Source organism: Haliotis rubra, unplaced genomic scaffold (genome assembly GCF_003918875.1).
Source record: "Haliotis rubra isolate DU_JTF1 unplaced genomic scaffold, ASM391887v1 Scf64, whole genome shotgun sequence".
Lineage (NCBI taxonomy): Eukaryota > Metazoa > Mollusca > Gastropoda > Lepetellida > Haliotidae > Haliotis > Haliotis rubra.
The window spans coordinates 1,766,931-1,792,729 of NW_025767346.1; the positions used below are offsets into that span (position 1 = coordinate 1,766,931).

A 25,799-nucleotide genomic window follows, 5' to 3' on the forward strand; every position below is an offset into this window, starting at 1 on the left:
CCGTTAAGTCGAATGCGTACAAGTACGCTTGTATTTTGGTAAATACTCAATAAATGTGATCTTACATTGCATACACACGAAAATGTCAAAACGTAGCTAGCGTACCAGTGAACAGATAAAATAACGGAGGTATACTGAGAGGTTCTATTTCAGGAACATGAACTTGGCAACATGCAGTCTTTCTTATTGTTTCTCATATTACATATCAAATATTAATAACAAACTCTAACATTTAAACTTTATTATATTTTTTAAATTAATGGCAATGGAAAAATACCCAATTGAGTTTGAGTGAGGTGAGTACAATTTATTTGGTTACTCAAAGGAAAATTAGGATACCCAATTGAGATGAACACAAGTGAGTACATAACTCAATGACCCAAACAGTTATCTGTAGCTCTGTGAAGATGTATGATATAAAGACGTTTCATGTTCCCTAACTTGTTTTGTTCAGTACAGTTGTATATTTCACCAGTTGTATAAATTCAGCCTTTCCTGCATCAGTAACTGGTTCCATGAAGTAGGACAGATCATCATCATCATCATCATCATCATCATCATCATCATCCAACCCCTTGAGGTGTCCATGTCTGAAACATACAGAGACAGGTGTTAGGGATACAGTATGTTGGGTATACAGCAAACAGACGAAGAAAACCAGTTAGCTTATACTTGTTTCTTAGTAGGTAAATTTGTTAATTGCATAAAACTGTTTAATTTTCAATTACACTCTGGAATAAGGTAATTTTTAAAACGTTTTTGCTTCAAGAAGTTTCCTTTAAGTATGCATGTAATTTAAACACACGAACACATACAAACTTTCTGACATCATTTCTTCAAAATTATTTCTGATGTCAAACAAAGGCTGTCAAATATATTGTTATTTCAGATTTTCCCATCAACACTCATCCTGGTATTTCAAATAGACATGAGTCTTACCAAAATGTTGATCGAATTGTACATCCTAAAGACATAAAAGATGGATGTTTGTAAGAAGAAATTTGTACAGTCATACATCATTCATAATGTCAAATGTTATATCGTCAAGGGGCGGTGGGGTAGCCTAGTGGTTAAAGCGTTGGCTCGTCTCGCCAAAGACCCGGGTTCGAATCCCCACATGGGTACAATGTGTGAAGCCCATTTCTGGTGTCCCCCGCCGTGATGTTGCTGGAATATTGCTAAAAGTGGCGTAAAACCAAACTCAGTCAGTCAGTGATACTTAAAGCCAAAACTGTATGGCCATTCATCGTACATAAAGCCAGGAAAGCGGGTTTTTACCGGTATACCGGTATATCGCAATACACTTTTCAAACGATACGTATTGCAACATGTTTTCTGAGAACCGGTATATAAGAACGTATATGAAGATTTTGTGATTATCTTTCTGGTCTAAATTAAATTCTACACAGACTTTCATTGACTGCTCATTCCTTCATTATTCAATGACAAAACAGCATATTGTAATACTATAAATTGTATAAAGAGAAACTAGAATCACTGACAAGGCAACCTGATTTTGAGACTGCTGAACCATAACATACATGTATATGTTCAGGGACTGATAATGTAGAAAATAGGATTGACATGTACAATTAGTGTCACTCATTGTCGAACACTTAAGTTCCCAATATATCGCAATATGTATCACAATACGGGTACCTGAATCGCAGTACAATATATCTGCCAATACACAGCTCTACTCAAAGCCAAATATCGAAACATCATACCTGAGGCGATGGGGTAGCCTTGTGGTTAAAGCATTTGCTCGTCACGCTGAAGGCCCGGGTTCGATTCCCCACATGGATATAATCTTTTAAAGAATTTTTTTATTTTTATACCATTTTTACAGTTGCACATGGGCTCCAACATGCAGTGTAGAGGGCTACCTCTGTAGAGGTTATACAGAGCATGTAGCAATGGCAATACAGAATAAATCAGTCGCTGAACAGGTTGTGACATGCTGACCAGAATTTGTAAAAAAGCGTCGATTCTGGAGCATAACATAGCTGCATATTTGGTTAAATTGTAATACTGAGTAAGCCTTCTCAACATGAACTGAAATGCTGGCATATTTCCGGATATTTTACGATTAAAAATACTTTTGAAATGGATGACGATCACATTAATTGGGTCGTTATGCTTACGACAGAATAAATCCAAAAAGAATTTGTTATCTTGTGAAATTCAAACTTAAATCCAGTTTATCATTTAGCCAATCTTGGAATTTTTGCCATATATGGGTAACCTGGCTACAATCATAAAAGAGGTGGGGCATTGTTTCTATAGAATTTGGGCAATAGCTACATTGGTTACGGTCAATATATTTCATTCTGAAAAGTCTACTATTCGTTGACAAAATATGATGAAGCAGTTTGTACTGAAACCATTGGAGATCTGTATCTTTTGTACAACGGAAGGGAATATGGATATAGTTGTGTGAAGGATCTATACTAACTGCAGTTTCATTTCCTAACATAACGTTCCATTTCATTCAGTGTTGATTACGATTTGTGTTTGTTTCCAATAAAGCCCTGTAATAAACTTCACAACCAGTTTTATGTCTTGTTAGAAGGTTGTATTGGGTTTACTTCTTTGTTGATGTTTTCTAAATTGATTGTTTGCTTTTAAAGAAGGCTTTAACTGCACTAATGACTCCGCAATAATTTAGAAAATTAGTTTTTATATTATATGTGGCTTGGGATTTTTCATGGGATAGAAATTTGCCAGCGTCATTAAGACTGACTGACTGAGTTTTGGTTTTACGTAGCTTTTAGCAATATTCCAGCAACATCACGGCAGGGGACACCAAAAATGGCGTCATTAAGAAGGTCATTTATAAATAGTATACCTTTTTCCCTCCACATGGGTACGTGAAGCCCATTTCTGGTGTCCCCCACCATGATATTGCTGGAATATTGCAAAAACAAGTGTAAAACCATACTCACTCATTTAGTGTAATGTTACCTGCACCAATTGTCTGAAGCCCTCATACAATCCCCACGATCACCACTCCATCCAGTCAAGCAGTGGCACATCCCAAGAAGCTCTCGTACAATCCCCACGGAATGTAGCCCTACATCGGGTCAATAGTCAACTGGAGTCAGTCTCCGAGAATCTCCCAGCCTCTCACATCGAGCCGCTCCGATCAATACATCTCTCTCCGTAGTAAAACCAACAAGCGTACCCATATCTCACAAGCAGTTAAAAGCTCTGCTATTTTAAAACTAATCTGTTTTGGTCCAGGTAAGCAGCGAATCGTGAGGCAAAGCGCGAGCCGAGAAAGTGTACCGGTCTCCTACACTGCCGTAGTACTATATGTTCCACGCCTTGCCTGCCATTCATGTGCAGCGCCCCCTACTGGTAGTCTGCAAGCTAAGCTTTGTCCTGGAACCGTGTTCAGCTAAGTTAAAGTGATACTCGTCTGTTACATACTTGTGTAAATTCCACCTCCCAGACATCTGTCCTACTTCTATAAATACCATCGAGACTTATCAAGATTCTTATTCCGAAACTTTAAATTTTAGAATTTAATATACATGCCTATACAATGTGTGTTGAGATAAGATATTAGTATAATGAATTATATAGGATATCGAAGCTAATCTATTATCTCCGATTAATTTTTGATGGCTTTTGTCTGAATCTTCAAGTGTTTCCAGTTGTGTGGGCATCACCTCCAACATACTGGGTCTCATGTCTGCAAATCGTATACATGAAGTAGATTTATGAAACAATTTCTTAAATATTTCCAAAAACATAACTGACAAACAGGAACAATATTATTTTTTAAAATTTAAAAATATCACAGAATACAAATTAGTGAGAATAATTATAAGAATATGACTTCTAATTTATCATTGCCTTAAACCCACATGGGTACATGTGTGAAGCCCATTTCCGGTGTACCCTGCCGTGATATTGCTAAAAGCGACATGAAACTCAACTCACTCACTCACTCATTGCCATGAATCCTGTATTTGTCTACAGTCACACTAAATCAAAACTTGAGATTTTCAACAGACATCTTTTTTCATTGTTTACAATACTATTCACACTTTGCTAAGGATGGAATCGTTGATTTAACAGAAAACTATGATATGGGGTCAAATTTGGTTTAAATATCTAAGCTTATTGTAAGCATGGATCCTAGGTTTCAGTATGTCATTGCATCTTGTGGATCCCATACCTGCTACTGACAGGTGTTGTGTACTTGTCAATGACTCGTTCCATGATTTGCAAAATGGTTGACTGATGCCATGAAAACAGTTTCTATGGTTACTCATGTATCAAGTGCATCAGGTTAGATTAAAGTGGCTGTTTGCCAAAAGAGGTTACCATATTATTATTTATCCAATTTCAAATTATAAATCTATGTTTAAGTAAAGTATATACACAATTAGTTGTTCCTGCAATAGTACTATCAGCCTACAGCACTTCCGTGTTTCGTGTACATGTTTTATAGTGAAGGCAGTTTATATTTACTGTCTCTGCCTAAAAATACTTCATGATCCATAAGATATTTTGCTCTGTACAAATGATTTTTTTTTCACAGACTGGGCCAGGGGTCTGAATCATCTACAGACGGTCAAATAAACACATCAACAGACGGTGACGATGTAGAAAGTGTTTTCGTCACAATAATTTGTCGAAGAAGTGAAAGCATGGTGCCGGTTATGACAACACTCGCTTCTTGAGACGCATCACAACTGTGAAACAGTATTAACCGAAGCTGGTCACGACCCTGGAGGTCGAGTTATGGCCGATTAGACTTCATTTAGGAATTTTGCAGACATGTGACAAATCATTGTCAAATATGAAAATCATATAATCGTCACCATGTCCAAGATGGTATTCGTCATACGAATGGTGACAAGGATTGGGTGTTATTTTGTTTAGGAATATACCATGCACTAGTCAGAGGGGTAATCTCAACTCAGAAATAACATCAAAAATTCAGTTTTTCTTCGTAGCTCTGTTTAAATATACTTCCCCATCCCCGACCCACATGGCCACCCATTCCATCTCGAAGCTGTGTGATCCGTGAAGGTCCGGGTTAATATATTGATCGGCAGTAACCCATGCTTGCCCTGAGATTTGAAAATCTTTGACCTTTTCAACGTCAGAGGTGTAAAATTTTAATGGCAAAGATTTGAAAGTGCATTTTTTTTAAACTCTCAAAATGGCCGCAGTGAAGCATGAATACCCCACTCAGACACATTATACTGACTCTGAGCTGACCAGTCCTTGTTGTACCCATTAATGCCGAGCGCCAGGCAGGGACCAACAAGTATGACGCGGTCGGGGATCGAACCCGCGACCTTCCGCTCTTGATACAATTAGAGACCGCATGCAGATGGGATATGGTCTCTGGTCCGATGTGTGAAGGCAACTCATCATTCCTCTGCAATTACTCACCAGAATATTGCTAAAAGCATCATAAAACCAAACTCACTCATCTGTAAAGTTAAATGACATAAAACTTCATATAATAAAAAAGTATCAATTATGAATTTCAAGCCACAAAATTAATTCCCGCAGTAGCTGGACTAAAATGGCTGACTGCTGTAAAACAGAATTTCTCCAATAAAGAAGGGCTCTATTTTTTTAAATCCCCTGTGCCCCAGAATTTTTTCATCCTCAACATACGGGAAGCTCCATTGGATGCTACTCCGGTTCTCTCTGTTACGCGTATCTTCTCACCGAAGAGTCTCAGTCAAGTCTCAGCCGACGATTTACGGCTAGCTTGATAATTTCCACATTGTTTTAGATAATAAGCCTTTATTATCATTTCAAGAAGTAGCTTAGCATATTACAGCCTTATGAAACTCGAGAACGAACCCGTACGTGACCCTCCTACAGCCGCGATTATGGCGGTTATATTTAATACTGATAGATTCATTAATCAATTTCAGGGTCGACCGGTGGCATTACCATCGTCGAGACTTGAGTCTGTCAGGTCGCGGAGTTACTCTTACAACACAAGCTTCGAAAGTGCCATTTTGATGTGACCACATCGACAGTTCTTCAAGATCAAAGCTTCTGTGCTATCGTAAAAGGAATGAATCCAGTTTCAGCCTAACGAAAGTGCAATGATTTAAGCACCGCTAAGTGCTGTGTTCAAACTATGGGCCAACGGTAAAGCAACCATCATGCATTTGGAGATTCTCTCAGATGTGTACCAAATTTGCATAGTGGCGTCGGTTAAGTGTCTGTCTGTTAGGAAGAGCATGAGCCCACTGTCAATAGGTTTTCAGGAAAATAGCATCCGAAGATGAATCCGTACTGCAGACATCTTTTAAGTAAGGATAGCACTTTAAGTCAAACACATAGTAAAAGGCCACAGGAAGGACCCTCTTCTATTGAGGTCGTCGACAAGGGGATCCTAGTTTGACACTTTTAGCTCGGACGACCCTAGGTTAGAACCATTGATATTTACCTCCTTGACTGTCTTCGGACACCGATGTTAGCACTGATTATTGAAACATGCTTTGATGCCAGTAAAATACGACTTTAAAAAAAGTGGGTAACATTGATGAAACAAAATTACAAGGATAATTTGTGTAGTTCATCATAATGATCCTGTTAGGTACTATAACATCTTTGAGTACTTCTGTAGCACTGGGTATTCATGCACCTTCAGTTACTTCAGTAGCACCATTGGGTATACCTGAGAAAGATCCAGGTTAGAATCGGTCTTCATTAAGCCATGCTTGTCGTAAGAAGCGACTAACGGGATCGGGTGGTCAGGTTCGTTGACACGTCATCGTATCCCAATTGCGTGATTGTGATCCACGTAAGCAAAAATGTATATAAAGTCTACTTTTGGTTTGGTTTTCTTTCATAGTGATATGAGACAATATACCCTGGTCGTATGTCTCGAAGTTCAGATAACTCGATATGTTTTCTTGGTCCCATGAAAATCGAGACAATGGTGCTTGACTGTATGGTGTTCTAACACCCTGGGGTACAACCACCTGTATCTCAACTCCTCCATCAGGTGTTCTCCCACCATTAAGTACTCCCAATAAAGTGTTAGAATTGAACCTAAATCAGCAGAACTGACTCTAGAAGAACTCCAGGAAGGACTTGTGACATTTCCAGAAATACCATAAAGTGAGTGAGTGACTTGGGTTTTACGCCGCTTTTAGCAATATTCCAGCAATATCACGACAACAGAAATCGACTTCACACATTGTACCATGTTGGGAATCGAACCCGGGTCTTAACCATGCCGAGCCAACACTTTAACTACTATGCTACACCTCCGCCCAAATTACAATAAAGAAACTGGTCTCTTGTAACAGACAACTTCTACAAACTGATGAATTATTTAGTATATTCTCATTGATTTTAAAAACCAGCACAGACTAGACCAAAGAAGTACGGCTGTTCCGATTCAATCTCATATTCAGTGAACTGAAGTGTATCCCTTCATGAATTCAATTCAAGATTCCTGATCACTAGAATTGAATATTCATGAAGCTTAAAAACCGGAGGGTTTTTACTTCAGTTGAGGTGTTTTTTATGAAAATGATTTATGTAAAATGGGATATATACGCAAGGCAGAATAACAGTCAACACTTAAATATTTAACTTAACAGTATATGGCCACTGGTCATGATCTAGTAACACTGTTAGCATGGTCAAAACATGAAATAGATATTTTCTTAATATTCAAATGATAAAATAATACATCCCCTTTAGCTATTGTATAACCACATTCATTACACAATATTCCCGGCAAGTACCATAATCGCCTCCTAGTAGCTTTATTGCAGCCTTACTATATCGCATAAATATTTTCAAAAAATAATATCAAAACCAAATGAGAAGAATTACATGTAAGTACCTCATCCTTTATGCAAACTCGGCAGTACAATTTAAGACCTTTTCAGGGTTTGAAAACTGCATGATCATGGCCTTTTGCACCGAAGATAATGGCATGATTGAAGCCATTATTTCTTAAATTTAGCAGCGAATCTCCGTAACAGACGTCATACATCACTGTTATGTGACTGGTTGGCATGCCGATAGCACATGGCTACATTGGCAATTTTCCGTTTTACGAGATGAACCGAAAACGTACTGAAGTAATTCTTAATTCATTACTAAAAATGGATCTCATCAATGATCGAATAACAGATATTTTTGACATTTCAACAACATTTTGATGAAAAAGAAATGACAACAGAGAAAAAACGTTTGTGAAAAGTAACTGTCTTAGGTATAAGGTCAAGGCTTTCCTGTCTATTTTGGCGGCCATCAAGGCTTTTGAAGACAGACGCGAAGAATGAAGGGTTTTTAAAATGGATGTTTGAGTTCAAGGTGTTTTTATGTAACACAGTAATTATTCAGGAGGTTGACAACCAGTTTTACCTGAGTGTGATTGGTTCAAGCAGTGACGCTCGGGCTGAATTGGTTTTTGTGTTTACGAAGTGGTTCTTACGTGCGGTCATCTGCGAGCTTTGTGGAACGAGTTAGGTCATCATCCGCCAATCAAGACAAGCTTAAGTTGAGTGATGGAAGAACAAACGGATCAGGTCATTTAGACTATGTCTCCATGGCAACGTGATATCAAACAATGTTTCCATTCTTGGTGTGTGTGCGTATGCGTGCATACATGTCTGTGTGCAAAACTCTCTAACATTCCTGCTATGCTTCTTTAAGGAAGTTGGTTGGTGTGTTGTTTAACGCCGCACTCAGCAATATTCCAGCTATATGGCGGCGGTTTGTAAATAATCAAATCTGGACCATACAATCAAGGGATCAACATCATGAGCATCGATCTACGCAACTGGGATGAGACGACATGTGTCAACCAAGTCAGCGAGTCTGACCACCCGATCCTGTTCGTCGCCTCTTACGACAAGCATGGGTTATTGAAGATCAATTCTAACCCGGACCTTCACGGGTCTTAAAGGGAGTAAAAGGACATATTCTTTCAAATTACTAAAGTAAACATGTCAAGGCATGCCAGACCAACTGTCCTAATATGAGTGAGTGAGTTTACTTTCACCCCGCTTTTAGCAATATTCCAGCAATATCACGGTGGGGGACACCAGAAATGGGCTTCACACATTGTACCCATGTAGGGAATCGAACCCAGGTCTTCAGCGTGATCGAGCAAAACTTTAACCACAAGGCTACCCCCCGCCCCTGTCATAATATGAAAGAATTGGGTGTTTGTTTATTGGTATATTTGACATCAGTTATGAAATGCTGATAAATTTAAAAGATGATTTCTGAAGGTTGAAACAAAAATATTGAAAAAAATAAATAATTGAATTTAAATTTATATATTATCAATCCTCCATGGGAGGCATCGACCTTGGACATTTTCTGTTACAGAATGGTTCTGTTAACGGTTCAGATGGCATGTATAGAAAATCTGTTAAAAGACAAACTTGTTGAGAAAGGACTGACAGCTATTCAATTTGTAATCCTCAAAGCCAAGTGAGTCCGAACAAGCTTTAGCATTGATGAATTATTAATGACAAACCTTGTCACCTCAAACTAATGGGTATATGACGGCGGCAAATGGCATTAATGTGCCTGTAATTGTCTTTTAGCCAGACATCAACTTCACAGAAAACAATAGCCCAGCAGAAAGTGTTTGGTCACTGAGTTGAAGGAAAGTTTTGTTCCAGTACATTTTAATCGGACACGAGGGTGGTTTAAGCCTGCTTGAATAGAATTTCAACGAAATCACTGGATGTGAGTGAGTGAGTGAGGGGATACCTGAGTGTGTGAGTGAGTTAGTGAGTGAGTGAGGTAGCACTATATCACGGTCAGGGACCCTAGAAATGATCTCCACTCAATGCACTTATGTTGGGAATCAAACCCGGAACTTTGGCATGATGAGCGAACACTTTAACCACTAGGCTACCCCACCAAATTGGACAGTCCTACTCAAGTCTAGAATTATTTTGCAAATCTTGGCTGCGTCAGCGTTAGGATTGTTCTGGGCTTTTTAATTTCTTTAATGATCAATATATTATATATTTTTGAATAAGATAACTATTTTCTGTGACTAAATGTCAATCTAGTATAATGTAAGCGCAATAATCTTGAACGAGCCCGCCGTTCACCTCATTCTGCCTTACTTATATACTGTAGCATAGAGCCAATATTCCGTTATCACATGGTCGATGGCGAGATAAATCACTTATTCACATCTGCGATGCATTACTTACATACAGTAATATACAGTCACTGTTCTCCTATCAGATGGTCGATGGCTTGATAAATCACTTATTTCACATTTGACAAATGGCTTATTCAATTCCACAGGAAGCAACTCTGTGGATATCAGAGTGAAATCTATACGCCTGATGTGTAGAAGATGACTGTTTAGTTTATCCCTCTAATGATATTCTTTGTGACGGCTTGGTAGATCAACGTCATTACCAATAATGTCAGATGGCATTGAGACCGTTTACGTCTGCAAGAGAGACTTGTGTCCTGGAACAGAGCACTCTCTGTCATCAGTGTCAACTAAATCACTAATCTATTTCCACTGCAGCTTCTATTTTTGACAGAACTCCCACATCCTCAGTCACTTTTATCAATGCCCCCTCCACTAACATCCTTCCCATCTCTCTCAATGCCCCCTCCACTAACACCCTTCCTATCTCTCCCAATGCCCCTCCAATAACATCCTTCCAATCTCTCTCAATGCCCCTCCACTAACATCCTTCCCATCTCTCTCAATGCCCCTCCACTAACACCCTTCCCTCTCTCAATCTTCTCAATGCCCCTCCACTAACACCTTCTCCAATGCCCCTCTCTACTGACACCCTCCCCATTCCCCTCCACTAACACCCTCCCAATCTCTCTCAATGCCCCTCCACTAACAATCTCCATCAATGCCTCCACTCACTATCTCTCTCAATGCCCCTCCACTAACACCCTTCTACCACTGACACCCTTCCCAATGCCCCTTTCTCAATGCCCCCCCTCCACTAACACCCTTCCTATCTCTCAATGCCCTCCACTAACACCCTTCCCATCTCTCTCAATGCCCCTTCTACTAATACCCCCTCCCATCTCTCTCAATGCCCCTTCTACTAACACCCTTCCCATCTCTCTCAATGCCCCTCCCTTTCTCTCTCTCACTAAACATCCTTCCCATCTCTCTGCCCCCAATGCCCCTTCTTCCCATCTCCATCAATGCCCTCCTTTCCCTCCATCTCCTCAACATGCCCCTCAACTAACACCCTTCCCATCTCCATCAATGCCCCTTTACTAACATGCTTCCCACCCTCCCAATCAATCTCTCTCTCCCCTCCACTATGCCCTCTCAATGCCCCTTCTACTAATACCCTCCCAATCTCTCTCAATGCCCCTTCTACTGACACCCTCCCAATGCCCCTTCTATCTCTCTCAACCCTCCACTAACACCCTCCCATCTCTCAATGCCCCTTCTACTGACAATCCCAATGCCCTCTACTCACTAACACCCACCCTTCCTATCTCTCTCAATGCCCCTCCACTATCCTATCTCATCATGCCCCTCCACTAACCACCCTTCCTATCTCATCATGCCATTCTCCTTTCCTTCAGTTTGTTTCTTGGACGAATCTTTCCCTGACATGAAACTCTAACATCCTTACTTTTCTTGCCATTTTTTCTTCCCCTCCACCAACACAGTCTCGGACAGGTTCTGTCAGGGATATCTGCCAACGATGTCTTTACACTGTCATGTCAGGCCCGAGCATCCATCCCATCAAACAACTACAGTTTCCTCTCTCTGTAGATTATTGAACAAGCATGCTCTCCTGTAGCAGGCAAGCTCTGGCCTTGGAGGATCATGTCAGTGGGTGAACGACTACGGTTAATTTGACGCCCCCGATGTTGAATATAGAAATGGTAGCGCTGACGTTGCTGCGAGGAGGAATCTACAAAAGCGAGCTTCACGACCGCCGTGGTGATCAATACGATGAGTCAGCACTATTACGGACCCGAGCAGTAGATGGGCCTAGAGACAGCTGTCTCCAATACTGCAGTATCAGCAGTGTAGTAAGTGGGGATGCTCTACAGTACCACTAATATCGTGTGGTGGTGGAATTGGGGTTAACGTCGTGCTTGAGAATATTTCGCTCATATGACGACGTGCATGCGTGTGTATGTGTATGTGCGGCTGCTTGTACTAGCCCAAACTTAAGCTGGTTTTATAGTGCTAGCCCACTGAGATACCATGCCGCAGTGAAGCATGAATACCCCACTCAGACACATTATACTGACTCCAAGCCGACCAGTCCTTGTTGTACCCATTAATGCCGAGCGCCAGGCAGGGACCAACAAGTACCATATTTTAACGTCTTTTGGTTTGACGCGGTTGCGGATCGAACCCGCGACCTTCCACACTCTGGGCGGACGTTCTAATCACTACACCACGGAGGCGGTCACTAAAATCATGTAATACGACATACACCAGTGTGTGAAATAAGCCAAAAAACACAGCCAGGCATCAGGGCTGGTAACTTTAAAATGTTACCAGCCCAAAATGGATTTAACCAGACCAAATACGGTGAATTTACTCAGATATATGGAACATCTACAATTTTTACCAGACCGTTGGGCTGGCTAGCTGTAAATTTAGACTGTCCGTCAGAAAGCTAAACCGTCTCGGGCTGTCGGACGGGCCTTGTTTCATACCCTGCATACACTCCCTTAACACTGAACAGAAGGTCGGGAGTTCAATCCCCGGCCGTGTCATACCAAGAGACGTTAAAACATGGTACTTGTTGGTCCCTGCCTGGCGCTCGGCATTAATGGGTACAAGAAGGACTGGTCGGCTTAGAGTCTGAGAGTTAGCATGGATCATAACAGATATCCAGATCCTACTTTTATTGAAAAAACAACAACCCCTGTTTGCACTCGTGCAATGCATATCATCTTATATCATTATCATACATCATATTAGTGTGTTTACACATATAGGACTCAATACGTTTAGTCAGGTACAAACCCAGGCCTGCCCTGATGATGAATATTGCTTTCCTTGTAAAATGTTCACTTGCTCGTTAAAAACTGGTGGACAATCAGAAGTAAACAGGAATTTTAATGACCTCTGAAATGTCAAGATGTCTTCTAGCAAGGTCCTCCATCACAGATGCCAGTTGACCAGATAATGGTGTAGTTGTGTCTTGCACGAACACCAGCTACATCTCTTCGGATATTTCACAACATCGTTACGACTCAAGGCAGGGGAACACACTTAGCCTCTCTCATTACAGCATGGAAACCATCAAAATCGGAGAAAGAATGATTGTCACATGTCCTGAGAACAGTGGGACAGTTGAGTAAAGGGTGAGGCGGTCTCATCAATATAGAACTCCGAGAAGCTCATCAATATTGTCGCAGTCTGTGTGATATGATATGTCTCTCTCCAGTGACGTTGGGACCAACTCCAGTCTCAACACTTGCCATGTATAGAGGACTGTGTGCCATCTAGCAATGCTGATCTATCCACAATAGCTGAAGAGCTTGTACTGACCCATTGTGCAGTTCCATTTACTTTGCCTGTTTTATTGAAATATTTTTAACAAATTTAACAGTATTAAATCACCCACGTTGGTCACGGAGAGTCCTTGGATGGGCTACTGTGTTTGGCAGTTTGACTCCTGAGAGTTTCTAAGACTTCTGTCCTGCCCCACTATGAGTGAGTGAGTTGGGTTTTACGCCGCTTTCAGCAATATTCCAGTAATATCACGGTGGGGGGACACCAGAATTGGGCTTCCCACACTGTACCCATGTGGGGAATCGAACCTGGGCCTTTGGCGTGACGAGCGAACGCTTTAACCACTAGGCTACCCCACCTCCCCTGCCCAACAATGAAGCACATGTAACACATAAGGTCTCACTCAAGGCTAATAATAATAACCTTTGATTTATATAGTGCTGGTATCTTGTGATCACTGCTCAAAAGCTCTTCTCAGAGTTCTACATTGACTGGAGCCTAATAAAACACATCTGTGGTGAACATATATATCGTGAAATGTTTCTGGAAAGTGGCAGTGAGTTTGTTCAAAATTTCTTTTGTTCACCCAGCAGTGAATGGATACCCGGTGGGATAAGTCATATGACTGTTAACCATGGATACAGGCAGACATACCATGTAGCGGACATATCATTTGATGATGACTCGAAGGGTTAAAGACCTCGACTTACCTGTTACCTGATTGGCTGGCTAGCTACAGTCATAAATGTCATTGAATTGTGGAGTCACAGAAAATGTAAAGTGCAGATGTCCCCAAGAGATCATATTGCGAATCTGAGTCCGTTCTTCATGTATGTCATTTCAAGTTTCAATTTCCCAACCTATATTAACAGATCATAAAAAGTAGGAATTTGTTGCAAGAAACTTAACACTGACTGTATTGATTGAAACGATCTGTCAAGTTTCAATTTTGCCGACTTTCAGTAGACAATCAAGACGTTTCCGTATCAGTATTATTGTCGTCCACCGCAGACCTCACTAGGAACGTCTGATGACCTTGTATTACTTTCACAGACATTTCAGAGAGAAATGTATAAAGGTTTAAAAATAATGATAGTTTTGCTGTGACCTACATGACTCAGGTTCCTGGGTTTCACGTACAGGTTTAAAATTGATCTTCAGTAACCCATGCTTGTCGTAAGAGGCGACTAACGGGATCAGATGGTCAGGTTCGGTTGACACATGCCACCGTATCCCAATTGCATAGATCGATGCTCATACAGTTGATCACTGGATTGTTTGATCCAGACTCGATTATTTACAGACCGCCGTCATATAGCTGGAATATTGCTGAGTGAGGCGTAAAATTTAACTCACTCACTCACACCTGGATTCCATGATTTTCAACATACTGTCTGTGATTTTCCAATGCACTGTAGTTCACCTTACTACTATAATGACAATGCGAGAATGTGTGTGATCCAAGATTCCAAACAATTATCCCAGTAATCCCAACATCGATTAAGTACATTGTTCCTTATTAAGATATTTGACAGCCTTTGCACAAAGATATCTCATGCTGTGGACTCACCTGTGTGATTTGTTGCCGTGACAACCAGGTACACCATGAAGACTCTTCCCTCTGGAAGCAAAGAGAAAAGGTTGGTTTAGAGTAAGTACCACTAGTGATGCAGCTACTTTCCCCAACAAATTGGTTTTTTCCCAAAGTTAATTCCAAAACAGTAATTATATAACAAAAACACGTTCCCAGTCACGTATATAGGTTTTGGTCGTTCGGACAAATGAGGATGGTATTCAACAATTTGCATTTATGATGTTCATACAAAATCTTGAACTGTGAAAACAATGTTGAATGAAAGATTGTAATCACGGCTATCAAGAAATTTTGATGTTACCATGATCTACATAATCAATTTTGTATGTTTATGCTAAATTCAATACTCCAGTTATAGGATGATAAGCAGGGATGGACAATCCAATGATTGATACCGTGAGCAACGTCTACACTGATGGGGTACAATGACATATTCTCTACCAAGGCGCCAAATAGTGGATGAAGTAGGAAGCAAGAATCATGGCAAGAAACGTAACACCATCTTATTCACCAACTAAAGACTCAAGCGTCACGCCTATCTACAGTCAGTGTCCTGGACATAACACTGTTTATTCATCACTAAAGTCTAAATGTTTGGCCTATCTACAGTCAGTGTCCTGGACATAACACTGTTTATTCATCACTAAAGTCTAAATGTTTGGCCTATCTACAGTCAGTGTCCTGGATATAACACTGTTTATTCACCACTAAAGTCTAAATGTTTGGCCTATCTACAGTCAGTGTCCTGGACATAACACTGTTTATTCATCACTAAAGTCTAAATGTTTGGCCTATCTTCAGTCAGTGTCCTGGATATAACACTGTTTATACACCACTAAAGTCTAAATGTTTGGCCTATCTACAGTCAGTGTCCTGGACATAACACTGTTTATTCATCACTAAAGTCTAAATGTTTGGCCTATCTTCAGTCAGTGTCCTGGATATAACACTGTTTATACACCACTAAAGTCTAAATGTTTGGCCTTTCTTCAGTCAGTGTCCTGGACATAACACTGTTTATTCACCACTAAAGTCTAAATGTTTGGCCTTTCTTCAGTCAGTGTCCTGGATATAACACTGTTTATTCACCACTAAAGTCTAAATGTTTGGCCTATCTACAGTCAGTGTCCTGGACATAACACTGTTTATACACCACTAAAGTCTAAATTTCTAGGCCTATCTACAGTCAGTGTCCTGGATATAACACTGTTTATTCACCACTAAAGTCTAAATGTTTGGCCTTTCTTCAGTCAGTGTCCTGGACATAACAGTGTTTATTCACCACTAAAGTCTAAATGTTTGGCCTATCCTCAGTTAGTGTCCTGGATATAACACTGTTTATTCACCACTAAAGTCTAAATGTTTGGCCTTTCTACAGTCAGTGTCCTGGATATAACACTGTTTATTCACCACTAAAGTCTAAATTTCTAGGCCTATCTACAGTCAGTGTCCTGGATATAACACTGTTTATTCACCACTAAAGTCTAAATGTTTGGCCTATCTACAGTCAGTGTCCTGGACATAACACTGTTTATACACCACTAAAGTCTAAATTTCTAGGCCTATCTACAGTCAGTGTCCTGGATATAACACTGTTTATTCACCACTAAAGTCTAAATGTTTGGCCTTTCTTCAGTCAGTGTCCTGGACATAACAGTGTTTATTCACCACTAAAGTCTAAATGTTTGGCCTATCCTCAGTTAGTGTCCTGGATATAACACTGTTTCTTCACCACTAAAGTCTAAATTTCTAGGCCTATCTACAGTCAGTGTCCTGGATATAACACTGTTTCTTCACCACTAAAGTCTAAATTTCTAGGCCTATCTACAGTCAGTGTCCTGGACATAACACTGTTTCTTCACCACTAAAGTCTAAATTTCTAGGCCTATCTACAGTCAGTGTCCTGGATATAACACTGTTTATTCACCACCAAAGTCTAAATGTTTGGCCTTTCTTCAGTCAGTGTCCTGGACATAACAGTGTTTATTCACCACTAAAGTCTAAATGTTTGGCCTATCCTCAGTTAGTGTCCTGGATATAACACTGTTTATTCACCACTAAAGTCTAAATTTCTAGGCCTATCTACAGTCAGTGTCCTGGATATAACACTGTTTCTTCACCACTAAAGTCTAAATTTCTAGGCCTATCTACAGTCAGTGTCCTGGACATAACACTGTTTCTTCACCACTAAAGTCTAAATTTCTAGGCCTATCTACAGTCAGTGTCCTGGATATAACACTGTTTATTCACCACTAAAGTCTAAATGTTTGGCCTTTCTTCAGTCAGTGTCCTGGACATAACACTGTTTATTCACCACTAAAGTCTAAATTTCTAGGCCTATCTACAGTCAGTGTCCTGGATATAACACTGTTTATTCACCACTAAAGTCTAAATTTCTAGGCCTATCTACAGTCAGTGTCCTGGATATAACACTGTTTCTTCACCACTAAAGTCTAAATTTCTAGGCCTATCTACAGTCAGTGTCCTGGACATAACACTGTTTCTTCACCACTAAAGTCTAAATTTCTAGGCCTATCTTCAGTCAGTGTCCTGGACATAACACTGTTTATTCACCACTAAAGTCTAAATTTCTAGGCCTATCTACAGTCAGTGTCCTGGACATAACACTGTTTATACACCACTAAAGTCTAAATTTCTAGGCCTATCCTCAGTCAGTGTCCTGGACATAACACTGTTTATTCACCACTATAGACTCAAGTTTTGGTCTACCTTCAGTCAGTGTCCTAAAAATTAACACTGTTTATTCACCACTAAAGTCTAAATTTTTGGATTATATTCAGTCAGTGCATGACACATTATACCGGTATATTATCCGATCAGGGAGTATGATATCTTGAAGTGTAATTAAATATATATGTATCTCTGCTGATCAATAAAGGTAAACTGAAGCTGTCAGTCACAAGAGACAAGAAGACCTTTCATATAAACCTACGACACCTTTACCATTTGTAACTAAAAACTTCCCATTTCAAGATCTTAAATACTACATACCGGTAATATATGCTGCGTATAGCTCCAGTATTTGTTCGTATAATGAGGATGGCAGTATTCTGGAGTCGTCCTCTGTAGGGCAGTGTGTATGATACTCAATTATTGACTTGGAAAGTTCTATTTATAGATTGACTGTCAGAGTTTGACACTGAAAGAAGTTATTATTATTATATTATTATTATAGGATATTTATATAGCACACATATCCAACTAGTGCATGCTTAACATGCCGATATTTTTTAATTTTTATTTATTTACTTATTTTTTTTATGCATGCAATAGGTCCAGTTTCTTTTTGATCACTGGATTGTCTGGTCCTGACTATATTCTTTACAAACTGATGTCATATAGTTGGAATATTCCGGAATGTCACCATAAACTATCCATTCGAATATATATTACACAACAGTGTTTTTTAACACTAACGTTTTCTGCTGAAAGACAAACCCTATTTTTTCTGTTGAAACCTTTTTGCTGGAATCTTCTGTACATCTAGCCTATCTAATTTGGAATGGTCCCTAGTGGATCCTAACAGGATGAACTTTAATCACTGTATCAAACAGGATCTGGTCTCAAGGTCGTATATGAATAATTACAACTGGAAGCCTTTGTGAGACGAAAGTCTGGCGAGCGACCTTTTGTCAGTGACCTTGACCTAATTAACCCTGACTGACACGGTAGCATATATCTTGAACAAGCTCTTCAAGAGCTCCTGGTTTTCTTGTTGAAAGCAGAGAAAGCAAATCCGAGATATGATGAAGGGTGTGAGCATGGCTTCATGCCACTTTCAACAATATCCCAGTAACTAACTGACTGACTGAATTTGGTTTTACGCCGCTTTTAGCAATATTCCAGCAACATCACGGCGGGGGACGCCAGAAATGGGCTTCACACATTGTGCCCATGTGGGGATTCGAACCCGGGTCTTCAGCGTGACGAGCCAACGCTTTAACCATCAGGCTACCCCACCGCCCCATACCCCAGTAACACCCTGACAAGGGACAGCAATGGGCTTCGCAGAGTAAGGAAACTGAACCCATGTGTTTCGTGTTATGAGCAAACACTTAGCCCACTAAGTTGGTTTGTTGCTTAATGCCGCCCTCAGCAATATTCCAGCTATATGGCGGTCTATAATTAATAGAATCTGGACCAGACAATCCAGTGATCAACAGCATGAGCATCAATCTACGCAATCGGGATACGATGACATGTGTCAACCAAGTCAGCGAGCCTGACCACCCGATCCCGTTAGTCGCCTCTTACGACAAGCATGGGTTACTGAAGATCAATAGTCTAACCTGAATCTTCACGGGTCTAACCCACAAAGCTAATAGCCACAGATAATCACCTCACTATACAACATATTTCAGTTTCCGTCCAAATTTTCGGTTAATGCTGGCGGTATTTACTATTTACAAAAGAAAACAAAGTCCAGACGGATCTGATTTCTAACTTTGCCATGAGGCTCAAGGTCATTTTAGTGGATGTCTGTCTGTAAGATGCATGTTGTAAACAGACCTTTCATATGAAGTTGACCTTTCACTAGATAGCCTTGAGGGAAATTCCATCTGTCTTCCCAACATTATAAATTCACGGATTTAGCCCCATTAAAGTTTTATTGATTCTCATATTCAATAATTCACGCTAAAGAAAACCTGGGTTCAGTTCCCCACATGGGTACAATGTGTGAAGCCCATTTCTGGTGTGCCTGCTGTGATATAGCTTGAATATTGCTAAAAGCGGCGTAAAACTAAACTAACTCACACATTAATTTAAGCCTGTGTAAACATTTGCCAACCTTTCCGAAGAAAAGAGAATCAGCTTTTAATGAAATTTACATCAACTGATACAGAAATCTCTCTTTCTCATAGGCACAAATTACATTGGCGGTGCCAGATTCAGACTTCTACAGAAACAATTGATCGTATGTAATATAATATAGATTACGGAATTCATAAGCAATTATGCACCCTTGACTATGGCAGACCCCAGACACTATTTGCCTGACAACTAACTATTATCCCGTGGGCCAATGGCGGGAGATCATAATCAATTCGTGAATACTGCTTGCCATACACTAGTCGGATGTATAATAGGATCGTGAAATGACACATAGTCCAAATATGAATGTCTACAGACGTAGCATGAGATACATATTCATTTATTAATGCATCGTGTAATACCTCAATACGATAATGGATAATGTAATACTAAAATGCGTCATTTGACAAAGGTAATGTTTGTGTTATCATACAATACATTTGGTTATCATGAAAGTATTAATATTTATGGAATAATATACATAGAAATATTCCGTCCCATGATCAGATATTTGGAACTGATGACAGATATATGGGTTCACAAATTTCACAAAAATTGTAAAATGGTATGTTTGAAATTTTTTAACTTTGAAGTAGTATGCTGTAACTGACTATGTGGAACTGCTTCCTCCTTTAAGCTAGAACCAACCAATCAGTGCAAGCATTTAACAAACCAGTTCCAGAATGATAAACTAGATTTTTCGGGTTTCAGTCTGGTAATGGACAGAAATATTTTTATGCATGATGCTGGGTCCTTTCCTTTTTCCTTTGACTTACTGTTGCCGGAAAGCGTTGTAGATGTTGCGTTGCGTCATGGTGACGCCGCAGTCGTGAGTCGTGTCTCGGGGAAAGCTAGAAGGTTGTACAGTGCTCCTATAATGGGTGTAGTTCTCAACTATACAACCTACTACCTCAGTCCGAGAACACGAATATTCATGAGCATCCTTGCAGCCAATCAGAAACCTCCTCGCCAAGTGACAACCAATCAAAAATCTCGGTTCCAAATCAAACCCAAATGCCTTAAAAATCAGGCATTCCATGACAACAACAAATAAAATTTTGAAATGGAATCATCTTGCACTTAAAAAAAAGAAACAGAAAAAGAAAAAACGTTGACTCACTACTGAAGACCAGAAACACAAGACTAATTTATGCCAGACAGACTTGTGACGGGGCCATTTACCATATTCGATAAACCCATTGACTCAACTTTTCCGATGTCTGCACAACTGGATATTCAAATCACTAACGACAATATGTGGACTTGTGTTTTGATAGTTGCCACAGCAACACAGACACGTAGACACGAGCTTGCGATCACCTAGCTAGCACAAGTTCGGATCTACGGGTTTGTCCGGCGCGGCTTTAACACAGCAAACATTCAGCACTTCCTTGTATGAAAATCAATGCGAAAAAGATATCACGCCCACAAACAGTCCTCGAAGTCTTCGTATGTATGTTGGTGAAAAATATACTATTAGCCTGAAACCGCTTAACATACTTCCTCAAACATGTTGGTTTTCCATCTGCAAAACAAAATTACATCATTCACGGCATAAGGAGCAGAGAGTAATAATGGCTTACCTTGATCATGTGAATATGGAACCTACGGTACTTTCCGTATGAAATTAAGCCATTAATCCATGTGTCTTTCAATTCCTGCACATAATTAGATTATCCATGTAAATGACTGCGGCCTCCTTATTCACGCTCCAAGCCAATTACCTGGAAACAAGATGAGAAAGGTAAATTAAACACGTAAGCTTAGCTATAAGGATAAAGTATGGCTGATTAACGAGTGAGTGAGTTAAAATTGAATGTCACAAGGGCAATATTTCAGACATATTGTGACGAGAAATTAAATAGAAATAATAAATATAGTATGAATAACAAACATGTCATCGATGGACAGTATAATAACTTAATATCACAGATACAATATAAAACTAGTTGATAGCAGTTGAAAGAATGCATTATTAATCAACAAGACAATATAAAAATGGGCTATAGTTTGCCAGTAACTACAGGTAGATCACCATACTAAGGACCATGGGGATTTACAGTGCGTTTGCGACCTGCATGGACCCTAGCTGGATTGTACCATCCCTGGCGACAATTGATGAGTTCAGCCAATTTAAAATAAGGAATTAAGGAAAGAACATATAAACCTGGAAGAAAGTGTTTAATAAACAACCTTTATTTCTCCTATGCAATGAAATATTTAAATAATGCATTAACTGAGAGGAGAACTGACTTGAATTGTGCGTCATCAAACAATCTATTAATTTTCACCATTATCACCAAAATGTGGACATTTGATATTTTCAACAAACATTATCAACAAATTATTAACTGAAAATTTTTCCACCCACCACATAGAAACCACATGGGTGTTTCCGGAATATTAAGTTGCATCAAGTTTAAAGTCTGTCTGCGAGTGGAAGGATAGTGCTTTGATATCATATTTTAAACAGTTTTTCCTGGATCCCGCAATTCCAGAATAAATCTCGGAAATTACTTTTTGATGCTGAAAAACGTATGGTCCGCAGAAAACACATTTTCATGCAGAATACCCTTTTCTGCCGCGACATTTACTCATTTTGAAAGTTGAATCAAGAATAACTATCTACCGAAACGAAAAGTAGGGGTAAATGTCAAAAGTATGATTGATTACACAAAAACGAACTGAGACATTTGTTATAAAGATATTTTCAAAATATTCACGAATAAAGATGATTTATTCATATTAAGGTAATATTTTCTTCAGTACTTTACAACAATATTATTTGAATTTGACACTGCAATTATATTCGCAAAATCGATCTTTTTGAAGATTGGAATTGCATTATTGTGTGTGGGTTTTTTTCAAGTTTTACCTGCAGAATTTTTTGCAGAATTTTGAAAAATGGGATGCAGAATTTACTTACATTTGCCGCGGAATACTTTAAAATTCGAGCAGAATCCAGGAGGGACAGTTTAAAGGATGGTATTTATTGTTACCCAGCCTGGCTTGCTTACACTATGAATCTGACCAGAGGATCCATGTAAAATTCATTCATTTAATTACTGTAAAAATACACCTGCTTTTTATCAAACTGTAATTAAAATTAAAAATTAAAATTATACAATTACAAATTAAAACCACTGAGACTGGCGGGTGAGTTTTGAAATCAAAGGACCCTATAAATTAATTTTTATAAAGATAATATATACATAAATACTAATATAATCATTTCAAAGACTGCTTGACTTTTATGCTTGATTTCAAATAAAATGTGATAGTCTACACTTGCAAAAAGTAAATGATAGAAATACACTTTCCAATTCATTCTCTAAGTAGAAAAGCTGTATCACACTTCAATGGCAAACAGATGTTCAAATAAAAAAAAAGTCATCATGTCGGTATTGATTAATCCCGACAATAAACATGGCGCACAGCAGCTTATTTTGACTCGAAGTCCTTCTGATAACGCTTCATATACAGGGAATCTTTTATCTTGAATGCAATCTGAAAAAACCCTCATTGATACAGCTGCAGCCTAGTCACTAAGATGTTTGAACACTTGAGAGAAATTATTTTTGTTAACTTCTTGAGACTTTCCCTCGAGTGACTCCGTCTGCCTGAGTGTGTGACCTACCGAGGTCGAAATGTCTACCAAGACTGCACGATCAGCTTGCTTATCAGCGCTGTCCTCATTTGTTTGTTTTTTTTAAATTCAAATCTTTTGCAAGCTATCAGCTGGATTCTCTGTTCTAGCCCACAGCAACAACTTGCTAAAGGTGACCCACTCAATGACAGTTTGTAGGACTAGAAATATTTCAGCTTGTTTTAATGTGTTATTGCCTTTTGAACTTAAAGGTGGTTGATCATAGAAATATATACATCTTATTGTGTATGAAAGCAGAAATATTAAAGTACTATGAATTATGGAGGTTTTAAAAAAATAATTGAGTAAATGTCAAAGGTTGAACAAATATTAGCCTTTATAAGGAATTATATATATAAAGAGAGGTAAACGATAAAAGACAAAAATTCAATTATGAAATGTTCCAAAACAGATATTTTCAGCACAAAAATTGAACATCAGACTGTTAAAGTATCACTCCATGGATGAGATGACTGTCACCATGGATCACGAACTGTCACCAAGTGAACTAGACAGTCAAGATACACCACCGATTTGTCATAATGGACCGCTAGACAGTTAAGATGCACCACCAGTCACAAAGGACCACTGTCACCATGGACCACCTGACTGTCACTATGGACCACTGTCACAATGAACCACTGTCACAAAATACCACCACACTGTCACTATGGACAAGTGTCACAATGTACCATTGTCACTATAGACCACCACACTCTTACCATGAACCAATAGGACTGTCACAATAAACCATTGTCACTATAGACCACCAGGCTGTTACCACGGACCAAAAGGACTATCACCATAGGACCACTGTAACCACCACGGACCACTGTAACCATGGACCACTGTAACCACGGACCACCAGACTGTCATATCAGACCACTAGACATGTCAGCGCCCCGCCCCGCCCCCGCGCGCCACCCCCGGTAACCAAGCCCAGCAATAGTGAGTAGTCATACTGCACGCTGCACAGTAGTGTTTCAATGACCCAGACAGGTCATCAGACAACTGCATAATGTCACCAAGCTGCCAGACATTTGAAAGAATGTGTAAGATCACACGAGCGATTACGATTATCAAACATGCCCAACTTTCCACAGGGCCCAAAATTGAGGAAAATACTCCTCCCAACCAAATCTTGCCCTCAGACAGTACGATGTTTGACCTAGCTTGAGTAAACTCAACCAACTGCCATATTTATGACGTAATTCATTCAAATCCTGTTCTCTAGTCTGTAGGCGTTGTCACGCTGTACACAGTCACCGAGACAGACTGACATACTTCAAATCTCAACCAGTATCATACAAATAATACACCGTACAAACTTAACGAGCTTTGTGAATATTATATGTGCTCATCCCAGAAGACAGATTTTGTTTTGTCACTGGGCGCCATATTGAACCACATCAAATTCAAATTTTATCCTACCAAAATTTATCGTTTTATTTAATTCAACGTAAAACAAATCACAAGGCATGTCAAATTTTCATACACACTCTCAAAGAAAATGACATTCCCATGCCTGTTGGAGTACATTAATTTGAATTTCAACAATATCATAAACATTATTAACTTAACTTAAACAACATACGAAAAGGAAATTGTCAATTTCCCCGTAATTAAATACCAGACATTATCATAATTACTAATGAAACAAAATCCGATCTGAAATGGACGACAAGACTAGCTACACACCTGCCAGACAAAATTCCTCGTTACAGGTGCACCAACAATGACGCTCACAAGTTACACCTGTACCCTTTCGCAATACATACAATACACCCCCCAGGTTCCTCCCACAGCACTAAGTAAGGACAACTTTGCACCCTACCTGTATGTCCCTCTTACCTGTGGTTACTAATCCAAGTGACATCAAAGAGCCAGCGAGCCAGACAGTAGGTGTCCTTCAGACAGTGCTCAGCCAGCTCTATATATAATTGCCTCATTCCCCTCACTAACTCCCGAGCAGTACACCTATATCCGCAAACTCAAAACTAGGTCGGCTGATGCAGTCAGCCAATCAGAACGCACACACCCGATGTCTCTTTCCGGCCTGTCCTCAGAAACCTCGAAGCCAGCCATGCGTGGTGAGGCGGCGAGCTCTATTGATTAATAACTGTCTGTGAACTCTTGCTCAATTGTCGCTGCATTTGACAATGGTAGCTTTCACGTGAATTTAGACATGTACACAGGTAGAAATAATGCCGGTCCAACACCTGGCAACAGGGAGCGTGTCTCGAGAAAACTTGCTTACCTGGGAT

General features: G+C 39.6%; 1 long non-coding RNA gene across 1 annotated transcript; it reads right to left on the minus strand.

Moving 5' to 3' along the window:
* Positions 1-338: 338 nt before the first annotated feature.
* On the minus strand, positions 339-25,453 carry LOC124256782. The gene is made up of 4 exons (XR_006893097.1): positions 25,387-25,453; positions 21,473-21,613; positions 15,033-15,083; positions 339-590 (listed from the first exon to the last, which is right to left on the minus strand). It is a non-coding gene; the product is annotated as an uncharacterized LOC124256782 (long non-coding RNA).
* Positions 25,454-25,799: the final 346 nt, after the last annotated feature.